We start from the raw sequence: 18,123 nt of genomic DNA, 5'->3' as shown, positions 1-18,123 counted from the left end.
CGACCGCGGGCGGGCGGGACGGGATTGGAGGAACAGTGTGTCGGTCAGCGGCAAGCCTCGGGTCCCTTAGGGGGCGTTTGGTTGCCTTCTCCGGTGGTGCAGCTGCATCTACACATGCAAAAAGTAGTGTTTGTTTGGTTCGTTGTATCGTACGAGACAGGCTAGCACGGAACTTAAAGCGCCGCGAGCCAGGCCCGGCAGAAACGCATCGCGCGGCCGCACGCGCGCGGCCAGGCTCCGCTCAGCCAGCTCTTTACTCGTGCACGCATATCGAGACACGTTTTTAATTGGTTTTTTCATTATATCGTCTAATTAAAAGATTTAATCATCGAACCGATTTCATATCCGCGTTCCTGACATTTTTGCGAACGAAACTAGACCACTCATACTATATATATTTCAAATAAAAAAATTACGTGATTAAGATTAATATATAATTAGTGTATATTAACATGTAATTAGTATCTATTAAGCAATTTACCATATAATTAGTGTCTATTAATAGATTTTTTAATTTATTTAACAATTTTTTTAACTCATGCACCATGTACTCATGCAAGCAACCAAACAACGTCTCTTGTGAACCAGACTGGCCACATACACACAACCAAACACGCTATACTGCATGCACTCAGCCAGTCCAGTCTGAGCCAGGCTCACTAGATACGAGCCAGGCTCACCCATACAAGTAACCAAACGCCCCCTTATGGAAGAGGAGGACGGCGCCGGACGCGCCTGCTCTGCGCGGCGGGGCCCGCCCCGAGCTGGTGGAAAACGGTGGGACCTGCGGGAAGCGAGCGCCACACAGCGCGAGTCGCTCGCCCCTTGACTCTTGTGCGCTTGCTCAATGTGCCGCAAGCCCGCAACCGCAACTGCTCGACTGCCGCGAAGAAAATCCTCAGCGAGTGTAGCTGCGCGCCTGCGCCTTGGCCCTCGCAGAAAAGTGTGTTGCGTGCGTGCGTGCGTTCCAAGGCGCGCACGGAACGAAGAGGCAGGCGAGGCCGCTGGCCGTACGTGGCCGAAGCCGCAACAGCGGCCCTGCAGTTTGGCAGCTTCGGCGCCTCGAACTCCAGACCCGGCCGGTTCGATGAAAGTTTCTGTGTTGTGTCAGAGGTGTTCTCAGAAACTTTTACCAGCAGGCAATTACTACGGCGGTTCCTTCACGTCGTTCCAGTACTATACTAGCATAGTAGTAGCAGTTGGGTTCTTTCAAATGCTACTCCTGCAGTCCTGCTAGTAGACCCCACCTTTTAACAGTGTTCTGACATGGTAGCTGCGTTTTTTTTTTGAACTTCCAGTGACAAATGTGATCTCTTACATGATCGTGTGTTCTTAATGTATTGTCGGTAGGTTATACTCCTCCTATGCTACATAGGAGTACATGATACATGCGCATGCTTGTATAAAACGGTGGCAACTCTGAAATTAACGAACCAAACCGTCCGGCTGAAGTCGTCAGCATATATATCTCTGCATCTGCATGCTCTAGCTAACAGGGATGAAACTCGCGACCTTTCCTTAATTAGGGATCCGGTGACACCGCTTTTATTTCCGTGGATGGAAGAGGATCGAGAACGGAAGACAGCGTCGTCCATTCTGAGCTTATAGTAATACTACAACTAAACCTATCCTACATGGGATGGGGCTTGTAGATCCTGGTCCGGTCATGACCTGACCCACAGAAACGGACAGGCTGTCCATTCTGAGCTTCCGCTTCGATTCAGAATTTCAGATAGGAATACGAATATGTAATCACTTTCTGAAAACACAACCGATCGGATTTTCCAAACCAAAGACGCCAGTCGTCCTGCCCGCCCGGCTCACTCACATGCCTCCGCCAGGCGGCACAAGTCATTCCGTGGCTCCGTGCTGACTGCGCTGTTGAGCTCGGATGAGCGTGCCGGAACAAGGGGACAGCCGTTGCGGAGCTTCCCCTGACTTGGGAGTAGTAGGCACGAAGACACCAATCATAGTACTACTACGTGACTGTCGAGATTGTTGGGGTTGGGAAGAGTGATGAAGCAGGGAGCCACGGAAAAGCTACAGCGGCAGCCGCTTTTCTTACAGAGCCTAAAGTATTTTGCCGCCACTGAAAGACAACTTGATGTTGATGCAGCCGACACTTAGGGGGTGTTTGGTTTGTAGGGACTAATGTTTAGTCCCTACATTTTATTCCATTTTAGTTCCAAAATTAACAAATATAGAAACTAAAACTTTATTTTAGTTTCTATATTTAGCAATTTATAGACTAAAAAGGAATAAAATAAAGGGACTAAACATTAGTCCCTAGAAACCAAACACCCCTTTAGTAATTACAGAATTCCGGTTTATAAAATTCCAACTCGCTTTTCACTTCTCTTCAGATTCAGTGGCGTACACACAGACGGCTAGTGGGGGCCATGGCTCCACGTAATAAAAAGAAAATTTGTTTTATAGTTGTCTTTTTATGGTTAAAGTTAGGTGAGTGTCGTGCTTTACAACGGGAATATATAATAACACGATAACTTATACAAATGTGTGTTATATGAGAAAAAGTTTCGTAATCTATTTATGATTCTAGTCATACATAAATTTTGTTATTTTAATCTAGCTATTTCACCACTACATTACAATCATCAGTACCATGCAGACTTCTATATATGATAGTAGAGTGCACATACGTTGCGATGGAACATAAATCATTATTCCTCCAGAGTCCCTTGCGGACTGCTCACAACATGCTGGTTGGTCATCACGAATATCCCATCGTAGCCAATGATGATGAACTCGTCATCTTCCATCGGGATGGTCCAACGGATCTCTCGTTCAGCAATAAGACGCGATGGTGAGCCTTGAGGTAGTTTCGTGTCCTAGTCCCCCAAAGCCTAGGTCATAGACAGTATGTTGAGGTAGCCATCTTTGATGCCTTTGAAGCTCTGCATCATATGTCGGCTTGTGATCCTTTGACATCTCCACTGCTATTCCTTTCCTACACAGAACTACACGGCAATCCCCAGCATTTGCCTGCAAGATATGAACGAATATCGAAATGGTTTAAATCACGACACTGAAACAACCATTAACATCTGTCGAGGCTTGGGTTCCATTATCAACTTACCTCCCACGGACCAATGTTGTCAGCACTGTGGTACCAGAAGAACAAATATCAGATAAAAACGACAAAAAAGGAACATCAAGAAAGCATACGTGTCTCATAGTGTTGTTATGATATTACAATGCTTTCCCTGCAGTATGGTTGATGAGGCTCCTGATCAACTGCTCCTGATCAACACCTGATCTAGATTACAACAATAGAAACAACAGTGAGTTGATCAAAAGGGGGGAGAATTGAAATAGATTTTGGGTGAATCTGTGGAAACTAAACCAACAAATGATGATCAACTGCTCACCGTCAGTAGACAGATAGTGATTTAAAACTGAAGGCAACCGCACACCGATGAGGTCAATCCATTTATGGAGATTAGAGCTCACATATTCACTTCCAAGGGCTTCTCTGTTGATGTGGATGGATTCTTCAGGTTAACCCTACATTTTGTATGGATTAATCATATAGCACAAGGAAAACATTAGATGGGATAGGAAATGTATCATATATGCGAAAGCTAGCACATCATCATCGTCAAGTCATGAAGTTGGGCTACATAATAGCATGCAGAAGTTCTTCTTTGCCATGCTAAACCTATTAGGGTGGAATTTGCGAACTGAAGATGGACAAAGTTAGAAAATAAAGAAAACATTATGTGAAGTAAATTAGCCTGGAATGTTTGAGAAAATCTATTTTATATTGAGAAAGCTAGATATACCTTGTGTATCTGAGAACAGTACATGTTTTTACTAACACGATTGCAAAGCTAAATTAACCGCCATTATAAAAGCAACAGAACTATCCTGGTGGACAAAAAATCCATCATCAAGAAAACTATTATTACAAGTATAACTAACATCAAGAGGAACTATTACCTTTGCCCATGGAGGGAGAGCAACATCGCCTATAGGTTCCCCATCTTGCTTGACACCAAGATGATATTTTTAGACAATGGAACAAATTATCTGGCTTTCACCTCATTGTGAAGATAGGACCAAACTTATTACAGGACACCACGACGATATGAATTTGAATTTTCAAGAAACTTTGTGTAAAGCCCAAAATTTGTATAAAAATAAATAAATAAATAAATAGAAATATAATTATGTAGTGACTTGGGATTATGGAACCTTTGAAGATCATTTTGATTTTCTTTTAAGTTGTGCATATTCAATTAATGGAATTATATTGGTCAAATAACAAATAAATAAAAATAGAAATATGCATGTCATGCTGGAGTTTGTGTTGTGCATACTAATGTGAATATAGAACTCCATACTAAGATTTGAGAATTTGAAACAGGAATTGGAAACAAGAACTAAAATAGAAAAGGGGAGGAAATGGTATTAAAGCCATTTACTATTGCTAGAATTAAATGGTGGGAAGGAGAATAAATAATAAATAAATAAAATTACAAGATGTAAAAAAATATTCAGAAGAGAATTGTGGATTCAAAGTTCAAACATAAAATTAAATTTAGTTTGGAATTTGAAAATAGGAGAAAGAAAATAAAAAAATGGAAAAGAAAAGCTCACCTGTGCGCCTGGGCCGTTTCATCCTCGGTCGGCCCAATTGGGCACCTCACACCCCGCGCTGGCCCATTTGCGCCCTAATGGCACTCACTGCCTGTGGGACCCGCATCCCAGTGGTCAGCCCACTCCATTCGCGCTGTGCTACACCCACTGATGGGGGGGCGCTTGTCATCGTTCTCATCTGCGCTCGCACCTGAACAAAATCTGCGCGGTGCTAGCTCTCACCCCCGAGTTCGCCGTGACCACGATTAATCTTTCTGGGTCTTACTCGATCACTTGCTGGTGGGGCCCGGCCGTGTACCAACCGTGCCATCACACGTGGGGCCGTCCCTCTAGCGGTTTGGCGGGGCCGATTGGTCAGCGTTTTTCCCTCCATAGCTCAGTCAACAAACACCGCGAGCTCCACGGAGCTGGTTCCGGCCACGGCCCGGTCCACGTCTCGGGGTAACTGACCTCCTAGTCTCTCACGCCCATGGTATATTATGGGGAACCAAGCCTCGCCTCTCTGAATCCATGGCCGAGCAATCATCACCCACCGACCACCGTCGCGAGTCGAGAGGAAGGGAGGTCCGCCGCCACAGTCATCTCGCGCTCCCGTCGTCATTAGTGCCTAGGGCTTGGTTCGAGAGCTTCGGACCACACCATCGCTTGTGTATCGGGCGAATCGGAGCTCTGTATTGTCGCCGGGTCGCACGGATTGCTCATCGGAGCGCAGGGGAATTGCCGTTCCGCCATCCACCGTCGTCAGGGGGCTGCGTGACTTAATTGCCGGTATGATCCCTCTCCACGTGTTCGCCATTTTCCCCGCTAGGTTTTGTACCAGATAATTTTAGGTCGTGGTAGTGCTCGGGGCGATTCGGGTTGCGAGCGCCACCGTGGGCGCTTCTGCGCCACCGCCGGTCGTGTTCTGCCGCCGGGGGAAGAAGAAGTAGCGTGGGCCGTTGATCCGTGAATGAACGGTCCAGATTAGACCGGGTGATACCCCTTCGTCCGCTTTAGCCGTGGGCCGCTAGATCTTCTGTGGGCGGCTAGGGTTAAGTCGGCTGATTACCCTTTCACCCATTGAACTCGGATCATCGATCGTCCATCCAACGACCATGGTGGAACATTGCCTCGGGCAGTTTTCGGCCGTAGATCCCGAATCCTGTGGCCTGGGTTAAATACCGGTTCGGAGTTAGTGTGTTGTAATCGTGGATGTTCATTTTAGATCGGAGGGCCCAAGCTTTAGGATTCCCCTTCAGCCGAAATCTTTTACATAAGAGACCCCGAATGAGATAGAATTTAACCCACAGTCCCGCGCAGGTTGAGTCTGAGTCTCGTGAATTTTAGTAGATTAGCCCATGTTGTATCTGGAATTTGAGGAGCAGTCCAGACAGTGAGAAAAACATATAAAATCATTTAGAAAATGTATTTTTATATGAAAACAATTGCTAGAACTTGTATAAATCATAGAAAATTCATATGAACTCCGAATTGACCCATTCCAATTTCTATAATTTTATAATATTATTATTTATCAACTAGTGCCACTGATTTGACATGAAAGCCACTTTAAAATTTATTTACTAATTAATCTTATATCAAATACATAAAATCTTAGGAAATTCATAACTCCACCGTTTTAACTCCAATTTGATTCGTTCAAGTTGCGTTAATCTCGTATAAATATTTAATATGCAATAACAACATTTATTGTGCCATGTCACATTCTTTTATAATTAGATCTTTATTTAATGTGTGTTGGTTAGTCTTGTTAAATTGCTTACCATTATAACCTACTAGAATAAGATATGTGGTCAATTTGTAACTTAGATTAATGTTGATATAATTATTTATAGAATATTCTCCCATATGGGATATCCTAACCAATTTATAATATATCTTATTATTTTAATCACATAGATCTTCTATAAAATCATAACTCTTTACTCGTAACTCCGATCTTAGTGGTTCTCGTTTCCACGATCTCGTAGTGACGCGTAGATTATTATTATTCATTTTGTACTTATGTTTGGTGTGATGTTAATTTTGTCTATATCCAGTTTGTTTGTATTGCTACGACTAGCAGCGAGGTTATGAGTCACTTGAAGAGCAAGTGGTACCTGGAATCTCAAGTGTCAGGCAAGTTATGCCCTTGATCACATTTATTACCCAATAATGTTCTTTATTATCACTATTCAATAGATAGGTTTAATTTTGATGGGACCTAATAGGTCACCCTAGTCTGTTTATCCTTTTTACCTTGTTTACCCCTGAATCGTTTGGATAGTTTTGATATTGCTCTATATGGTTTTGGGATTAATACTACATTATGTCCATGTTCCAATTATTTTGTTATTCTATTTATGTTCATGTCAAGATCATTAATGTTAATTGGAACATGAAGCTTAACTTGAGAAATACGTGCCACCACAAGGGTGGAATGGGACACCCTTGACTGACTAATTAGGAAAGCTAGTGAAAGACTACCTTACTGGATAATTTTAGGTCGTGGTAGTGCTCGGGGTGATTCGGGTTGCAGGCACCGCCGCGGGCGCTTCTGCGCCAGCGCCGGTCGTGTTCTACCGCCGGGGGAAGAAGAAGTAGTGTGGGCCGTTGATCCGTGAATGAACGGTCCAGATTAGACCGGGTGATACCCCTTCATCCCCTTTAGCCGTGGGCCGCTAGATCTTCTGTGGGCGGCTAGGATTAAGTCGGCTGCTGTTGGGGCGAAGGCGAAGACGCTACCCTTCGCTCCAGCCTTCGTCTTTCTCGCTGCGCCAACGGAAGCAGAAGAACCGGCGAGGTCCACCCTTCGCCTTGTACACTACGAGACGAAGGCCTATGACGACGTCGCCCCGTCCCACGTCCTCACTCGGCCTGGAGGTCCACGTGGGATTCATCCCATTATAACAGGCCCCGCATGGAAAAGTGTGTTACGTGCCCGATTTGTAATGGCTTTTCTGTAATGACAGTCTGTAACCCTCCTTTATAGGAATATTTCGGGGATAGTCCAGGTGCCTGAGGGTACATGCGTCCTTACATTGAGACGTTGGACACTCAGGTACCTATAAATACCCCCGTATAGTGCCCTTGAGAGGCTGGATTAACAGAGCTATTGCCATCTCGAGTTGAAACCTTGTTTACGTTGCTTTCATTCCCCCGTTAGATCAACTTGCCCCGGAGAGCAAGTTCCAACATTTGGCGCCCACCGTTCGTGCTACGAAAAAACCACCCGCGATGGCACCCAAGAGAGCTAGCTCGAAGGCAGCCGCATCCGTTGACGAAGCAGCGAAGGCAGCGCTGCTGTCCGAGAAAAAGGGCAAGGCCCTTGTCGACACCACCCACCAAGAAGCCTGCGAGGATGACGCACTCAGCAAGAGACAGCGCAATGAACAACCCACACCCGAAGGCACCCTCCGCACTTGCAACTCCGGAGGACAACCGCAACCTCCCCCAGGCTTCGCTCCACTAGAGGGCGAGGACACCACTGAGGATGGCGAAGTCATCGACGTTTCAGCAGAGGAACAACTACAGCTGCGGGCCCTGCGCATCAAGAACCGCAACCTCCAGAAGCAAAAAGAGATCCTCGAGGCCAAGCGCCAACGTGTCTCTGCGCAAGCCAAGGTGTGCCAGATGATACGCGACGAGGAGCAGAGGGCTTAGGAGCTTGAGCAAGAGATTGTGCTCATGCAGCGCGAAGGCCAACTTGATCTGCAACACGGCCCACCCCTCCAACAGCGCGCGCCAATCGAAGACCTGTTCTTTCCTCAGCGCGGATCCGCCATCCCGCACGCCACAACATTCCAAGGTGTCAACTACCTTGACGAGCGGAGTCCTCTGGCGCCGCACTTGCAAGTGTCACCATGGCCCGCAAACTTCAGAGCAGGGACCTACCCTAAATACAACGGCAGCACTGACCCAACACAATATATCATGAGCTATCAAGTCACCGTTGCATCGTCCGGAGGGGACGACGCCACGATGGCCAAGTCATTCATCATTGCCATCGAAGGCCCAGCTCTCACCTGGTACACCAGGTTGCCCCCGTTGTCCATCGACTCCTGGAGAAGTCTCCGGGATAAATTCCTGCTCAACTTCCAAGGGTACCGCCCAGACACCGATGCATTGGCCGAATTGTCACTCTTCAAGCAGCTGGAAAGAGAAACTCTGCGGGAGTACTACCACAAGTTTCTGACCCTCAAGTCACAACTGCCTTCGGTTGATGACCAAATCGCCATTCGCTACGCCATCAGTGGCCTTCGGGCTGGCGTCCTTTACAGCCACTGCATCAGGGATCCACCCAAGAACCTCTAGGAGCTGTATCAGCTCTTCGAAAAATATGCCAGATCTGAAGAGCTCCACCAGCGCAAGGTCGAGTCCCAGAGGAAACCCAAAGACCCTCCGCAATCCAGCCGAACGTGGACGAGACCTCAGCAGTCAGACTCTGGTCGGGACGGCCGCAGTCAGCAGCAGGTACACAACATCGCCAACCAGCACCCCGCTGGTGAGGCCCCTCGCCGCCAAGATTACCCACCAGGGCCGCGGCAACGGAACTCGTAGTCGGGGCCGAGGTCGGGCGCAGCAGCCGCGCAGATTTTACTGCTTGTTCCACGGTGAAGACTGCGCGCACTCAACCAGGGACTGCCCGGAAACGAAGGCCACCAGAGACAGGATGTCTCGGGCGCAACCAGCCGACAACCCAAGAGTTGTCGCGCACACATATCAACAACCCCGACAACCATACAACCACGTCCCCGCTCAACATCCACCTAACCACGCATACCAACACCACCAGGAGGTACAAATCGTACCTCCCCCTCTCCCACCTCCACACCCGCAACAACCAAACATCCACCACCCCAACCACCCCCAAGCACCAAAACAAGAAGACTTCGCTGATCAGCCGTATCGCGGGGTCATTCACATGATCACTCGGGGGGTCCAGCGCCGACTTTGACACAAAGCGACAGAAGAGGGACCACTACCGCAGCATCAACCACGTCGCCGTCACCGGTCCAGTCGTGCAGACAAAGTGGTCCCATGTGCCAATGACCTTCGACGCCAGAGACGTCGACCTGCGAAGCGCACCCCACATCGACGCCATGGTTATCAACTGTAGCGTGGTAGGCTGGGACCTGCACAAAGTCTTAGTTGACAACGGCAGCCAGGCGGATATTATTTTCCTTCACGCCTTCGACCGCATGGGCATCAGCCACAGCTTGCTTAAACCTTCGGACAACCCACTGTATGGCTTCGGCGGCAAGGGCACCTTTCCTGTCGGCAAAATAGAGCTACCCCTCTCCTTCGGTGTAGCACCCAATGCACGAAGTGAGCAAGTCACTTTCAACATTGTCGACATGGTGTACCCGTACAACGCCATAATGGGTCGGGGCTCCATCAACAAGTTTGAGGCAGCCATTCACGGACTTTACCTGTGCATGAAGATCCCGGGTCCGCAAGGCGCGATCACAGTCTACGGCAACCAGCAGGCCGCGCGCAACATAGAAAGAGACTTTGTTCCAGGGCAAAGGAACGTACACTGCCTCACGGCGCAGCGCGAGGTCCCCGAGGCTACCAGCCCAACCGCCAAAGAGCATGAAAAGGCACAGCTGCAGAGCAACAATGGGACCAAGACTGTTCCCCTTGACCAGGCAACGCCCAAGCAAACGGTCATCATAAGCGAAGACCTTACTTCGCATGACGAGGAGAGACTCCTCTTCTGTCTGTCCAAAAATAAGGACGTCTTCGCCTGGTCTGCCCTCGACCTGGTCAGAGTCAGTCGCTCTATCATCGAGCACAGGTTGGGAATCGACCCTTCGGTGAGGCCAAAGAAGCAGCGGCTGCGCAAGATGTCTGATGAGAAGATAGAAGCCGCCAAGGCCGAGGTACACCGCCTGCTTGAGGCCAACTTCATCGAGCCAGTCGCCTACCCTACATGGCTCGCCAACGTAGTCATGGTGCAAAAGAAGAGCGGCAAGTGGCGGATGTGCATTGATTTCACGAGCCTCAACAAGGCCTGCCCCAAGGACAATTTCCCACTGCCTCGGATCGACAAGATCATCGATAGTGCGACCGGGTGCGAAGTCATGTCACTCCTCGATTGCTTCTCCGGCTACCACCAAATATATATGAAGGAGGATGACAAGGCCAACACCAGTTTCATAACACCCTTCGACACGTATTGCTTCATCAGAATGCCAGAGGGACTTAAGAACGCCGGGTCCACATTCTCTCGCCTAACCAAAATGGTGCTCGAGAGCCAAGTCGGTAGAAACATATTCACGTATGTGGACGACATCGTCGTCGCCAGCAAAAGCAAAGAAGACCATCTGGCTGACCTCGCAGAAACGTTCGCGAACATGCGGGACGCACGACTTCGCCTAAACCCCGAAAAGTGCGTCTTCGGCGTCCGCTAGGGGAAGATACTGGGCTACCTGGTGTCGCACCGAGGGATCGAAGCCAACCCGACCAAAATCCAGGCCATCATCAATATGACGCCCCCGCAGTCAGCCAGAGACATCCAACGACTGACAGGCAGACTGGCCGCCCTCAACAGATTCATTTCCAAGTCCACAGAGCGAAGCCTACCTTTTCTCAAAACGCTTCGCGGTGCAAAAGACTTCGCATGGGGACCAGAGCAAGCGGCGGTCTTCGCTTCACTAAAGCAGCACCTGTCAGAGCTGGCGGTTCTTACAAGCCCCAACCCCTCGCTACCCCTGTTACTCTACGTCGCAGCTTCGCCGCACGCGGTCAGCGCAGCACTGGTTCAAGAACAGGACAGAGAGGGCACGACCATACAGTGTCCAGTTTATTACGTCTCCGAAGTGCTCACGACATCCAAATGCAACATGACAGAACTGGAAAAAATCGCCTACGTAGTCGTTATGGCTTCGCGCAAGCTGCGCCATTATTTTGAAGCGTTCAAGGTACGGGTCACCTCGGACAGAGGACTCAGCGAATTATTCAGAAATCTGGAGGCATCTGTCCGGATCGCCAAATGGGCAGTCGAGCTTTTCGGATACCATATCACATTCGAGCCCAGAACAACCATCAAGTCACAAGTCCTAGCAGACTTCATCGTCGATTGGACTGGGCCAATAACGCAGCCGGGCACGCCTACAGAGAAGGTGTGGACCATCCACTATGACGGCGCATGGTGCCATGCGGGGGCAGGCACAGCTGCAGTCATTACTTCACCCACAGGGGTCAAGCACAGATATGCAGCTCGACTCAGCTTTGCTTTGGAGTCCGACAGGTGCACCAACAATGTAGCAGAGTACGAAGCTGTCATCCTCAGCCTTCGCAAGCTACAGGCACTTGGTGTCACCACCTGCATAATCAGAACAGACTCCAAAGTGGTTGCCGGCCAAGTCGAGAAAGACTACGCAGCAAAGGACCCCGCACTTATGCAGTATCTCGCCGCTGTCCGCAGTCTCGAGAGACAATTCAAAGGCTTTACCTTGCAGCACGTGGACCGAGCCAAGAATGAGGAGGCCGACGCATTGGCCAAAGCAGCCGCCAGAGGCGAGGCCCTGCCCTCCGACGTGTTCTACCATGTCATCAGCACGCCAGCCGTCCGTAGCCCAGAGGGCCTCCAAATCACCAACGATACCGAGGGTCACCGCATAGTCAACCTCATCATGACCGAAGACTGGCGGGCACCAATAACCCTGTTCCTACAGGGATACTACCATCCCAGCGATATCAACGAGGCCAAGCGCCTCAAACACCGAAGCCGGGACTTCGCACTCATCGAAGGACAACTTTACAAAAAGGGGGTCAGTCAACCTATGCTTAAATGCGTCACAGAGACCGAAGGCGTCCAGATCCTGCGCGAAGTCCACAGCGGAACGTGCGGCCCTCACGCAGGGCCTAGGGCCCTAGCCGCCAAGGTGATCCGACAAGGCTTCTACTGGCCTGCTATGATTTCGCCGCGAATCAGGTGACGAGGTCCTGTGAAGCCTGCTAGAAATTTTCTCCACGCTCGGGAAACCCTTCGCAGTTCACAAAGCTAATCGCCCACACGTGGCCTCTTCAGCGCTGGGGCCTGGACATTGTCGGGCCGCTACCCATGGCCCAAGGGAACCTCAAGTTCACCTTCGTCGCCGTCGAGTACTTCACCAAGTGGATCGAGGCAAGAGCAGTATCCACGATAACATCGAAGACCGCCTAGAAATTCTTCTGGCAAAACATTGTTTGCCGATTCGGAGTCTCGTCCGAGCTCACAGTTGATAATGGCAAACAATTTGACAGCCAAGACTTCAGGGACTTCTGCTTCTCCATTGGCACCAAGCTTGCCTTCGCCTCAGTGTACCACCCACAATCCAACGGCGTCGTGGAGCGCGCTAACGTCAAGATTTTCACGGCGATCAAGAAAATGCTCCTCGACGACAAGAAGGGTAAATGGGCCGATCTGTTACCTGAAGCAGTCTGGGCACTAAACACGATCGAGTGTCGGGCGACCGGATTCACTCCCTTTCGCCTGCTATACGGATCGGAGGCCATGACCCCGCAGGAAATCATACATGGGTCCCCGCGGACAAGCGCTTTAGCAGTACCCGATGTCGACGAGCTAACCTACAAAAATCTCATCGACGGAGACCGTGTCTTCGCAATCCAGGCCCTCAACAAATACCAAGCCCAAACGAAGGCCTGGCGCGACCACACAGTCGTCCCAAGAGAATTCAACGAAGGGGACCTCGTACTTGTCTGCACAACCCAGACAGAGTCACGGGGTAAGCTGGAGCCAAAGTGGGAAGGACCATTTATCGTTAAGACGAAGTCGTCTCCCAGCGCGTACAGACTAACAACGCAATCTGGCGAAGACCTGGAACATTCCTGGAATATTGACAATCTCCGTAAATTTTTTGTTTAAATCCTCAGGGCTAACACGCCCTTGTAATTCACCAAACAGTTTTATTCCGGCCCGCACTCTTTTCCTTTCGGGGGTGAGATTTTTAATGAGGCAGAGCCATGTAATATACACGTGAAAATCCCCTGCAAAAAACTAAAGCAATGTCGAAAAGACCGCATCGACGATCTTCGGCATTCGACCACATCGAAGTCACCGCGAGGGGCAGCGAAGCCTCCCTCGCGTGTGACACTCCGCGCAAAAGTCGCCTAAGGGTGCAGCCGGATTAGCACAACAAGTGCGAAACATCGGAGTCTTTTCCAAGAGACTCTCCGTGCAAAACTCGCCTAAGGGTGCAGCCGGATTAGCACAACAAGTGCGAAACATCGAAGTCTTTTCCAAGAGGCTCTCCGTGCAAAAGTCGCCCAAGGGTGCAGCTGGACTAGCACAATAAGTGCGAAAAATCGAAGCCTTTTCCAAAAGACCCTCCACGCAAAAGTCGCCTACGGGTGCAGCCGGAATACTAGTACGAAAAAATCGAAGTCTACGGGAGCGGCGTGATCAACGAAAACGCGCAGCTTCATCAGACAAGAGTATGGTTACACACATACAGCGAGGGCATCGCACATTACATTGGCTCAACCTTCGGGATGATACCCATCTCATTATAGTTGAACAACATTATCCTCAATTCCTCACCCGCAAACAGACTTCGCAGCTCCCCCTCACCCACACTCGCCCCAGCCGGCGAGGACAACAATTCCCGCTTGCCAGCCCCGTCCACACGAAGACGACCACCTCCCATCTCGCCACGAGGACGTCTATCACCTCGCGGCAACTCACTCACCCTTTGTTTCGCCACCGCCCTTCGCCGCCTATGCCCAACACTCGCACCCGGAAGATCCCCACCACCCATTCCACGCGGTGAAGCCTTTGTCGCAGCCACATCCAATGCCGCAAAGTAATCCAAATCCTCATTCGAAGACTCCTCTGTCCACACAATCGAACTCCCAGAATCATCAGACTCAAAACACTTAGACACAGAATCATTAGAATCGTCCTCAGCAACCACGGTCGAAGCCGCCACAAAATTATCATTGACAGTAGCGATTGCGTGCGTAGGCCCAAAATCCTAAACCTGCGCAGCAACCAAGGTTCAGTAACATAGCCAAAATTTACAAACTCCCCAAACTCCTACTAAGCCACCTGCGAAGGCTCGGCCGCGGCCATGGGGTCTTCGGCCACCGGCTCAGCCGCCACCTTCGACGGATCGTCGGCCGTCGGTGCAGGGGCTGGCAAAGAGCCTTCACCGGCCACATTATGTAACACCCCAGGTGTTACCTTGGCTAGAGCCTACCTTGGCACTAGAAGTTGTGATCACAAGGGGTAAAGGCTTAGGGCAACACATAAGAACTTGGAGATCAAGTGCTAATAAAGTTGCCAATGACATAAGAAGCATTACTCTAATCCTTGCACACTTACTACCTTGGATAAGAGGGGAGAAGAACCCTAGACCTCTCCTAAACCCTATCTCCCAAAACCCTAGGTAAGAAGGGAAAGAGAGTAAACAAGTGTGCAAAGCATGAGTAAATTTTACCCAAACCTTAACTAACCTAGTAACCATCAATTAGGGGAGGGAAATATTGCAAAAAGACCCCTGGAGAAACCCCAATTCAAATCTCCAAGTGGAGAGAGAGCTAGAGCTCTCTATTTCCCTCTAAGTCAAATTCTAACCCTAACCCAAAGACCAACCGTGTTCACCTTAAAGATGGCGCCAAAACCACTTAGGTTCTATACCAAAAATGTGGTATACCACCTAAGGCACCTCTTGGAAAAAGTGGAAACCGAGACTTGGACGTTTGATAGGATTTGGCATCAGTTTTGTCGCGGGGTGGGCAGTGAGACAAGCCAGATTTGGCGCCCGTCTATCTCCTGATCTAGGGCATATCATCCATTGGAACTCACACACGTGAGATAGCCCTAGGTGCCAGGAGGAGGTCTGCGCCGGATTCATGGCAAGATTCGCACGTTTGCGATCTCTGGAGACGTTTGAACACTGGAAGAAAAACACCTCCACGTGTTCGACGCTTCCTGCCCGCGCCAGAGCACGCTCGCGCGTGCCCCCGCATGCCCAGCGCCGCGCCCGAGCCAAGCCAGCGCCATGGCCCGCGCACGCGCCTATAAAACCCTCCCAGACTTAGATTGTACCCTTCCACGCACCCTCAAACCTCACCGGAGTCTAGCTCGTCGCCGTTTGCCCGTGCGCAGCGAGTCCGCGGCCGCCCAATCCCTCTGCCACCGTAGACCGGCCAGTGGAACCATTCCCAACTCCGTCCAGCCCTCGGAGAAGACTGTGCACACCTCCGTGAGGCTCCCCGAGCAAGGAATCGGAGTTTGCTTCGCCGGAGAGGCCAGTCCACGCTCGCCGGAGCTCTCAACCCCGCGGGAGTACGTGGACCGGGTAAACCACTCCACCATCCTTCGATTCCTTGTGCACACGGCCGCTATGTTACCCCGTGAAGCTCACCATGCCCTCGGATTGAACCAGTTCGCCGTGGTTTGGCCGGTATACTCGCCGCCGACGAGGACACCCGCCTGCACGCGTGGACCGGGCGATTCCGGCCATCCCCGACGTCAAGCCGTACCTCGACGTGACCGCCAGAGTCTCCCCGAGCCAACCCCACCCTTCGCCGGACCTCCCTCGCCGCCGGTAAGCCGCGCCACCCTTTTCTTTCCCACGGTTACTGTTTGCATAAGGGGAAGGACTGCGGGTGAGAGGGAGAGAAGGTCAGGGGGTTTTGTGAAATGTCAGAGACACAGGGGAATAGTGGAGTGGGGGTAGATTTGCGAAGGTGGATTTAGTTTAAACCCAGGGACCTCGGTGTAAACTGTTTTTCCAGAAAACCTTTATTAAACCTGTTTTTAAATTGGACAGAAACTTTGAAAATGCATAACTTCTGTTTAATTCATCCAAATTTGGTCAAACCAATTTTGTCAGACTCTAAATAATGTAACCTACTTAAGAAAAATATAAAACCCCCTATGTACTATAGAAAACTTTAAAGCTCTGATTTAATTATAGTTTTGACCAAAAGCTTAATAATAGGGCCAAAATTAGTTGCACTATTTGACTGGGGTTAGAAAATTTTTGAGAAGTTTGTATCTACCTACTAAACCAAATAAAAATGCTAAACCTCTCTGTCCACTCCATTAAGTTAGTTTTTACCCCTTATTCTATAATATGCTTAAGGATAAGGAAAATAGAAAATGTAATTTAATTAATGAACCAGAGAGTACCTCTATTTTTGTTAGGATACTTATTCAATATAGTTCACTGGAAAAATATATCATACCCTGTTTTAGTATAAAATAAGTAAGATCCCTTTTGTTTTAATAAAACAAGTGAAACTTAGAAAAACTCTACAAAAATAACCCCAAGGTAAAAACACCCCCACCCTTGGGATAACTAATGTTTTATTAAGGAGAATTTGGGAAAAATATGAAATCTGCTGTTTGACATTTTTCAAATAATAATGTAGTAGAAAGAGCCTTTTTGACATTAAACTTAAGAAAATCATAACTAAATAACCACCCCTTAGTTTTCTGTGATTTTTAGCACAGAAGCCTATTATTACTATGGGATGCCAGCAAAAATAACCTTTAGGACAGAACCTACCCCTAACTAAGAGATGTAGTGTAAAGTGGCCCATTTTGCATAACTCTTGTTATTTTTGTTTAAAGCCTAGCCTTTGTACTTTAAGCCTCAAATTCTTTAAACAAGCTAGAATAGCAAATGACAACCCACTGTAATTTTTACAGAATTTTTGGAAATTATTAAAATACTGTCGTAGTTCAAACCTACACTAGAAACCCTAAATGGAAATTAAAGAAAGGAAAAGGAATAATGTAAGTTAATGTCATCCTAAAACCTTTGTAATCTGTCCACTAAAATGTATCCAGGCAATACCATTCCACTATGTTATCTTCACTGAAAACCCAAACCTAAAGAGTAATAAGCCTAACCCACTGGAAGCCCCGCATGACTAAGAAACCCTAAGTTACTTCTTAACCTAGTTCTCTTTAGCATAATATTATTGAATCCTGCATAATCATAACATACATGTTCATTGCATTTCGATAGACTGTAATCTTGCTGACGGAGAGTACATCCTCATGCCGGAGCAAGGAGCTGCTCAGGAGGTAGCCCCGGATCCAGCACCCGAGCCTGCACCAGAGGACCTGCCAGCCACTGCTTTAGAAGGCAAGCCCCGGTTTTATGCATAACCGTTTATATATGCTATTTTACTACACTTATTGATTGTAGGATTTGAATGTGCACTTAAGTGTAGGAGTTGTTTGAAACCCTAGTTGCATGATCTTAGGAATCCCATTGAGATGAATACTAGTATGCTAAGTCGAGTAGCTGCTTTATTAATTAGAGATCTCGGTAGAAGACGAGTGATTTTTCTAGCACTCGCGCGAGGTCAGGACATTGATTGTACCCACTTTCATATCGTACTGATGTTGGTTGTGGGCAACAATCCATGGGGATTGGTTGTCTACGGAATAAAAATTTGAATAAGGATTAAGGTGTGGTACCGTGAGTCAAGCGTTTGAACGTACTAAACACATACCGAGAAATATGGTAAATCGGTAAGCCTAGTACCTGAGTG

The sequence above is a fragment of the Zea mays genome, chromosome 5 (genome assembly GCF_902167145.1).
Source record: "Zea mays cultivar B73 chromosome 5, Zm-B73-REFERENCE-NAM-5.0, whole genome shotgun sequence".
NCBI lineage: Eukaryota > Viridiplantae > Streptophyta > Magnoliopsida > Poales > Poaceae > Zea > Zea mays.
Note: the sequence above shows the minus strand (reverse complement) of the source record.